Source organism: Salvelinus fontinalis, chromosome 1 (assembly GCF_029448725.1).
Source record: "Salvelinus fontinalis isolate EN_2023a chromosome 1, ASM2944872v1, whole genome shotgun sequence".
NCBI classification, from domain to species: domain Eukaryota; kingdom Metazoa; phylum Chordata; class Actinopteri; order Salmoniformes; family Salmonidae; genus Salvelinus; species Salvelinus fontinalis.
Genome location: NC_074665.1, coordinates 31839414 through 31848153, shown reverse-complemented (window position 1 = coordinate 31848153; position 8740 = coordinate 31839414). Strand labels below are relative to the sequence as shown.

The following is an 8740-nucleotide window of genomic DNA, read 5'->3' as shown; positions in this document are numbered from 1 at the left end:
CTAGTAGACGTGTACGTGTCCTTACTACTGTATGCTCACAGTCAACAGCAGCTCATTCTCAGTCATTACAGCAAAGAGTGTGCGTGATAAAGGGCAAATTAGGAAAGAAACGTGTGCAGTGGTACATTTTCTCCTACTGTTTTGTGTCTTCATCATAGGTTCAGAGCAGGGGGGATCATTCTCTGTTCAAGCCAGGTGAAAGGCTTTTACCAATGACTCCAGAGAGCATTCCTCACTATTTTGAAGTAGACTTTTCAACACTGTCACAGTTCCAGAAGTTCACATAGAAACTTGATGAATGCATACAGACAGACAACGACTTGTAATGCCAGTAGCATTTGACGCTATCTAAGAGACCTGGACTATTTATGAGTTAACAGAGATCTGTACCAGCTCTACAAGACTCTAGCACATGACTTCTTTAAGGTGCTTTAGCTTATGGTATTCAAAATCCCTTTCCCATTTCTACCAATGGAAAGACACATGCTGAATCCAGATGGATTCGACTTCATACGGGAAACCCTTTAAACAAGAACGACTTTAGAGTGACTTAAAAAAAATGATTGGTCAAGAGAGGTGCAGATAATTCACATGAATTCCTAAAACCCCACGACTTGTTTTACCTGACCATGTCAAATTCGCTTACAGAATTCAGTGAGCAGCAAACTGTTGCTATGCTGAGTGGTCTCACTTACTGGATTATTGCAAAACCCTTCCAGGAATGACTGGCAGGCTTCTCTCCAGCCCTGGGATAGAAAAGCCCTGTTCGTGACAGAGCTCTGCCACTGGAACGCTCCATTATGAATCTGCGTGACCTCGAATGACCCGCACGTACACAGGCGCCCACATGCACAGACATAAAAACACGCACACACACACACACACACACACACACACACACACACACACACACACACACACACACACACACACACACACACACACACACACACACAGTTCCCAGTGTAGGTGAGGTTGGCATCTAGGAGCTCGCATCAAAACACTGCCACCACCGCTAATTTTGACAACCAATTTTAAATCAAATTAAACATATGACTTTTGTGATCATGTGGTTTTCATTATCGGACGCCTATATTTTTTGAACACATTCAAAGATGGCTGAAAACCAGGATGTGAACGTGTGCAAACTGAACCTCAAAAATCACACATTTTCAGTATAAATTGTGAATAAAATGGGAAATTGCAAGGTTGTAACATGTTGAAAAGTATTGTATTGTTATGGGATGTATTTTGTCTGTGCAAATACAAAAATCCTCATATCCATATTATTATTTACTGTATGCCTGTTATCTTCAATATGTTTTACAATATTATTCAGTGCATGTCATTTTACTGGTATTCTAAGCATATAAACTGTATTTATATATATTTGAATATTCATATTTCGTATATATAATAATTGTATTCATATTTGCTATTAGTCTTCATTTAACTAGGCCTATCTTCCATTATAAGTAACTGAAGCAGACAAAATGTAAATTCTGGTATAATTATTTTGATGATTTAAAAAGTTTGTTTACCCTACCTAATTAGGAAACTCAGCAGCCTGGTTGAGATGTTTGCACTGCATTATTTATAACATTTTAAGTCATGCAAATAGAAAGTATTCATTTATAGCCTATACTGAGGGTAAATTAACATATTTTTCAGATTTTTTTTACTTGGTGTGCCAGTTAAAGGGTTAAAACACGTTCAAAATGTACAAAAGATTAGGTTTATTTTTGTATTGACTGTGGCTAGTGTGTCATTGACCACATTGCATGCTTAAAAATGCATGCTAAGAAATCCAAACTCACCAGAGAAATGACAAACGAGCCTTGGACCCTATCTGAATCAGAGGGCTTGATCTACAGCGGCAGAGATGGTGCTGGCAACATTATTTTAATGGACATATTTGGACATAGACACCATGGATCCACACAACACTTCCTAATGTACTAATTGGCCCACTCATTGGCCTTGAGTGAGCAGTCACAACCCATTACTTGTCTTTCTCTGTGTTTAGTGAGGATGGAATGCCTCAGAGAGAGAGAGAGAGAGAGAGAGAGAGAGAGAGAGAGAGAGAGAGAGAGAGAGAGAGAGAGAGAGAGAGAGAGAGAGAGAGAGAGAGAGAGAGAGAGAGAGAGAGAGAGAGAGAGAGAGAGAGAGAGAGAGAGAGGAATAGTGAGAGAGAGAGAGAGAGGAAGAGTGAGAGAGAGAGAGGAAGAGAGAGAGAGAGGAAGAGTGAGAGAGAGAGAGGAAGAGTGAGAGAGAGGAAGAGTGAGAGTGAGAGTGAGAGAGAGAGAGAGAGAGAGAGAGAGAGAGAGAGAGAGAGAGAGAGAGAGAGAGAGAGAGAGAGAGAGAGAGAGAGAGAGAATAGTGAGAGAGAGAGGAAGAGTGAGAGAGAGAGAGGAAGAGAGAGAGAGAGGAAGAGTGAGAGAGAGAGAGGAAGAGTGAGAGAGAGGAAGAGTGAGAGTGAGAGAGAGAGAGAGAGAGAGAGAGAGAGAGAGAGAGAGAGAGAGAGAGAGAGAGAGAGATGATGATGCATGGGGAACCTTTATTGATGGTGTGATGAGGGAAAAAACAATTTAATACATTTTAGAATAAGGCTGTAACAACATGTGGAAAATGTGGATTTATATAGCCCTTCGTACATCAGCTGATATCTCAAAGTGCTGTACAGAATATTTTCCAAATGCACTAATCCATCTATTTTTATACATTTTTGCAAGTATATAAAAACGTAAAACTGATATATCACATTTACATAAGTATTCAGACCCTTTACTCAGTGTTTTCTTGAAGCACCTTTGGCAGCGATTACAGACTTGAGTCTTCTTGGGTATGATGCTACAAGCTTGGCACACCTATATTTGGGGAGTTTCTCCCATTCTTCTCTGCAGATCCTCACAAAATCTGTCAGGTTGGATGGGGAGCGTCGTTGCCCAACTATTTTCAGAGATGTTCAATCGGGTTCAAGTCCGGGCTCTGGCTGGGCCACTCAAGGATATTCAGAGACTTGTCCCAAAGCAACTCTGGCGTTGTCTTGGCTGTGTGCTTAGGGTTGTTGTCCTGTTGGAAGGTGAACCTTCGCTCCAGTCTGAGGTCCTGAGTGCTCTAGAGCAGGTTGTCTTGAAGCATCTCTCTGTACTTGGCTCTGTTCATCTTTCCCTCGATCCTGACTAGTCTCTCAGTCCCTGCTGCTGAACAAAATAGCCACAGCATGATACTGCCACCACCATGCTTCACCGTAGGAATGGTATTGGCCAGGTGATGAGCAGTGCCTGCTTACCACCAGACGTCACGTGACGCTTGGTTTCATCAATTTCGAGTCTCTTAGCAAAGGGTCTGAATACTTATTTAATTAAGGTATTACATTTTTATTTAATTTATTTGCAAAAAACCTTTGTTTTTAGATCGCTTTGTGATCATGGGGTATTGTGTGAAGATAGTTTAGTATTTTTTTTAAATCCATGTTAGAATAAGGCTGTAACTTGTGAAGGGGTCTGAATACTTTCCGAATGCACCGTAGATATGGTCAATTGCACTGATAAATGATGAGATAAACAAATAGCCTGCTTATCCTTCTGCAGCTTGCCTACGAATGCATGCGTGGCCCCAACCAAGAACCCAAGCGAAAGTTAAAGTTGGGTAGCTTGCTACAGTAGCTAGCTAATTCAAGACACAAATTAGAGAACATCTCACTGACCATTTTACTCGCTCTAGCAGTGCTGGTTAGGCTGTTTACATGTTATATAGAGGGTTCGTGACTAACTATAACTTTTTTTGCCTACGTTTACTGACTTCGGTCATATTCAGCGAGTCTTGCGCATTCATAAATTCATCAGTTATTCTGTGCAGCTAGCTAGCTAGCTAGGGAATGTTAGGCTCTGTGTTTTTAGTTTTCTACATTAATAGATATGCTAGCATATTAGCCACGTTATGACTGACTTGTGACCGTTGCCCTTGCTAGTTTGATTGTATTGACATTCCCAGCCTTATTCTTCGGTTTTTGTCCAAAATATGGAATCATTGAAACTGAAACAGTGCATCCAGAATGGAGGCAGCAAACAATCAGCCATTTCCAGCTATAATAGTCATTTACAACATTAACAGTGTCGACACTCTATTTTGGATCAATTTGATGTTATTTTAATGGACAAAAAATGTGCTTATCTTTCAAAAAGAAGGACATTTCTAAGTGACCCCGGCATTTTGAACGGTAGTGTACGTGAGAATGCTGTTCAAAGACTACAGCTCAGCATTCAACACCATAGTGCCCTCCAAGCTCATCACTAAGCTAAGGTCCCTGGTACTGAACACCTCCCTCTGCAACTGGATCCTGGACTTCCTGGCGGGCCACCTCGATGTCCACATCGCTAAAGACCTATCATGGTCCAAACACATCAACACAGTCGCGAAGAGGGCATGACAGCTACCTGGACTATCTGCATTTACCCTTTTTGAACTCTTTTTTACTCTATGCACACCCACTAGACTCTACTCACACACACTTACACTGACACTCCAACACATACTGTACACACACACACTTACATTGGGGTAAAGTACTGAAGTAAACATATTTTAAGGTACTACTTAAGTCATTTTTCAGGGTATCTATACTTTACTATTTATATGTTGGACAACTTTTAATCTTACCTCACCACATTCCTAAATTTTTTTATTTTGAATGCTTATCAGGACAGGAAAATGGTCCAATTCACATATCAAGAGAACATCCCTGCTCATCTCTACTGCCTCTGACCTGGTGGACTCACTAAACACAATTGCTTTGTTTGTAAATTGTGTATGAATGTTGGAGTGTGCCCCTGGCTATCCGTAAATTAAAAATGCATTTAAAATGGTGCTGTCTGGTATGCTTAATATAAGGAATTTTAAATGTGTGCTTTATACTTTTGATACTTCAGTATATTTTAGCAATTACATTTACTTTTGATACCTAAGTATGTTCAAAACCAAATGCTTTAGACTTTTACTAAAGTAGTACTTTACTGGGCGACTAACCTTTACATGAGTCATTCTATCAAGGTATCTTTTCTTTTAGTCAAGTATGACAATTGGATAGTTTTTCCAACACTGCACACACACTAAAACACTCACCACATATGCTGTTGCTACTGTCTATTATCTATCCTTTACCCCTACCTACTGTATATGTACATATCTACCTCAATGTCCTCATACCCCTGTACATCGACTCAGTACTGGTACCCCATGTATATCGGCAAGCTATCATTTCTCATTGTGTATTTATTCCTCATGTCACATTATTTTTCTAGTATTCTTTTTGTTTATTTTTTTATGATAATTTCTGCATTGTTGGGAATGGACTGAAAGAAAGAATTTCACTGTTAGTCTACACCTGTTGTTTACAGATAATTACTTTTTTATTTGAAATACCAAATCACACCTGAGGCCAGTGAAGTGGTTCTCAACGACTAGTGCCACAGTGGGACATATAGCCTTGTGGCTGGTGTAGCTAATGGTGGTTTGATGTTAGATGCGTGGGTGTAGAGAAGGGGTGGGGGATACGTGGATGGTGATGCAGTGCAGTGGGGAATCTGCCTTTTCAGATCTTGTTTCTGTGCCCCCTGGTGTCCCATCCCCTTTCCTCCCACCTCTGCTGTTCACACAGAGATGAGGCCTGCGTCAGCTGAGGCAACGCTCACGCATTTCATAACAGATTAATTCAGCCCACCACAGCCCCTGCAGAGAACTGAGTAACGCTCTCCACGGCCCCTCTCCCTCTTCCCATCCCTCCCGTTCCACAGCAGCACACTCCCATTAAAAACACTCTCTCCATCTTTTCAAGGCAATCCCACTCGCCCCTTCTTCCGTCTCCTCTGGGAAGAACAATCCCTGTGGCACATGGCACAGCATCCCGGTCCCACTCTGCAGCAAGAGGAATGGGATACATGTACTGTAGTATGTACACATGGGGTGGGAGTGGGAATTAGATTCCCCATTCAAGACCATGTTCAAATCAACCGAGCGAAATATGATTTGATGAGACAGGAGCTTAGTTTCACCACAGATAATCATTCATTTTGCGTAACACATGCCCACTTACTGTCACTGCAATAAGCACAGTAAGCTATTGATGCACCGGTGCATCAATCTAATTAAAATAATACAAAAGTCCCCATCAAAATCCATCAGTTTAAACTAGAGATATCAGTTTTTTTGCTTGGGCTGTGTCTCAGTCCACCACATCCGTCTATGTCGGCCTTCATCTGTGCTGAAAAGTGGCAGAGGTACAGTGCTGTTTGTCAGACCAGGTGACATCCTGAAAATGTTTCTCCTCACGAAAACATCTGTAGCGTCCGAACGGTTTGGCCTACTAACTAATATGACCACTCTACGGACCCCCGCAAGTGTCATGGGACTCATCTGAAGGTTACCCATACAAATGAATGGAAGTATGGAGGTAGTTTAGTGCCAACAAAAAAAGGGGTTAAATATGTGCTTTTTTATTTTTCATGAGCTTTCTTATATTGTATCTCAGATATAGGACAGACACTTCAAAACCTTATTCCTTATTATTTATTTTTGGACTGTCTTTTTTGCCCAAAGGCTTAGACTTTTTAGACGTTAAACATCATGCCCACGAGATCTATTGGGTATACACTGTTAAAATGTGCTTTGTAACACCAAAACCAGTGGCAACTGAGCTGCCACCAACCCGAAAGAAACAAAACCTTAACTTTAATGGAGTATTGAAACACATCATCCTGAAATGTTTTGAACATGGTGGTGTAATACCACTTAATCAAGTGTTTTGAAACACCTTGCCAAGGACCGGGAGCACTACTGGAAAAGGTTAAAAACAATATTTTGGTGTTTCAAACCATGTCTAGTGCAGAATTACATCCCTTCTTCTGGAGTTTTTAATGTTTAACATTGATTTATGTACTTGAGTTTAACCCATTTTGGCAGGCATTTTTGAACACAGTGCTCAATCCACTTTACAGCAACCATTGCAGGAAAATGTATTTTCCTCTACCATTAAAAGTTAGACATTTGGGACTTGGTTGTTCTTGTCATTGAACGTAATTTTGCCTGACGGTTTTGATATCAGTTCATCATGATCCATTACACCTCATGGCAAGCTGCAACCTGTTGAACATCAATGGTTAAGTGGACGGTCATATAAAACATATATTCATGAGAGGGCCATTAACAGTACCTAATAATAGTTTCTTTAATAGGTTTCTTCCTAGGTTTTGGCCTTTCTAGGGAGTTTTTCCTAGCCACCGTGCTTCTAACACCTGCATTGTTTGCTGCTTGGGGTTTTAGGCTGGGTTTCTGTACAGCACTTTGAGATATCAGCTGATGTAAGAAGGGCTATATAAATACATTTGATTTGATGAGTTCATCTGACCCTGGGGAAGTAGATAAATGGCTTCATTAATAAAATCCTGAAGTTTCCCTTTAAACCACATCAGAAGACCACTTTTGAGGTCTGGGAAAAATCGGAGAAATGTAGATTTTAGGTGTAGTTACCCTTTAATTCAAGACCGCCTAGCAAGACGCTGTTGTTTAGCTGGGTTTTGTCATGCAAATGTGATGGTATAGTTTGCAAAACAAATACCCACTGGATTGATGAAACTAATAATTGTATCATTCTGTCAGATAAGCATAGGCTACTTTGTAGTTAACATTTAATTGAGAAGGTTTTTGGGAAAACGTCCATCTACAACAATACTTTTTTCATTAGCATCATTGCTAACAGTGCGCACACTGCACACACACAGAAAGGGGCATTCTAGTTGTCTCTTCAGAAAGTTACAGGAAATATGAATCACTGTTGCTTTCTATTCACATCTTATAATAAACTTTGGCAAATTAATTAATTTTCAAGACATTTCAGTTGATTACCTACTAAGGTCAATACATTTTTGAATATTGTTGAATTCTGTTTTAATGCCTCGATTTCGTTAGGAGCGTAATTATCTTTGGACTAGAATGAGGCTCTCCACTACCTATTGTTCCTGCAGTGATGATTCACCATCTTCATCAAATATTTTCATAATTTATCTGCAGATAAATCGGCAAAAAGCCTAGGTAGCCTATGCAAATTAGGGAGCCAAATGAACAGCTCTCTCACCGATGCCATTCGGTAGACTACACTGACTGACGAGGCAAGAGTCCTTCACTATAGCATCACTGTCTGGCAAGCCCCGAAATCCAGCGACCTAGGAAATCTTTTGGTTTACTTGTCCCGATGCGATACCATGGACATATAACCACGTTACATGATTTATGAATGAAAAGGGGATATAGGAGATCGATTTTATTATGTCAGCTAGTAAACTAGTCAACATTTGCTGTTCAGTTGTCAATCAACGCACAGTAAATAACCTAATATGCACCATGACTCCGCATGGCTGGCTATGTGAAACACACGAAAGAAAATAAGGGAAGGTGTCAGAAAACAATAATTAGACTAAGTCAGGGATTTCGACATGTCGTCACTACTTTACATTACATGGCATGCGCAAATTCATGAGCATCATGCTCTCTACCGCTCCTCCATGTAAAGAAATTCGACTGCAACCAGAGATCTGTATGTAATGAAGGGATGCTTATGTCTCCGGCCTTACAATGATAGTCATTGCCCCAAAGGCGGGAAGGCAGGCGATAAGCTTAAATCCAAAATTAGCCTATAGAAACAAATTGACACATTTTGGCGAGAGTGAAACCTCTCGCTCGCCTC

At 40.5% G+C, this 8740-nt stretch overlaps 1 protein-coding gene across 1 annotated transcript in view; it reads right to left on the bottom strand.

Annotated features, from left to right (window-relative positions):
- LOC129853134 (gamma-aminobutyric acid receptor subunit pi-like) overlaps window positions 1-8740 on the bottom strand; it is a 59826-nt gene that overhangs the window by 22628 nt on the left and 28458 nt on the right. The window lies entirely within an intron of this gene.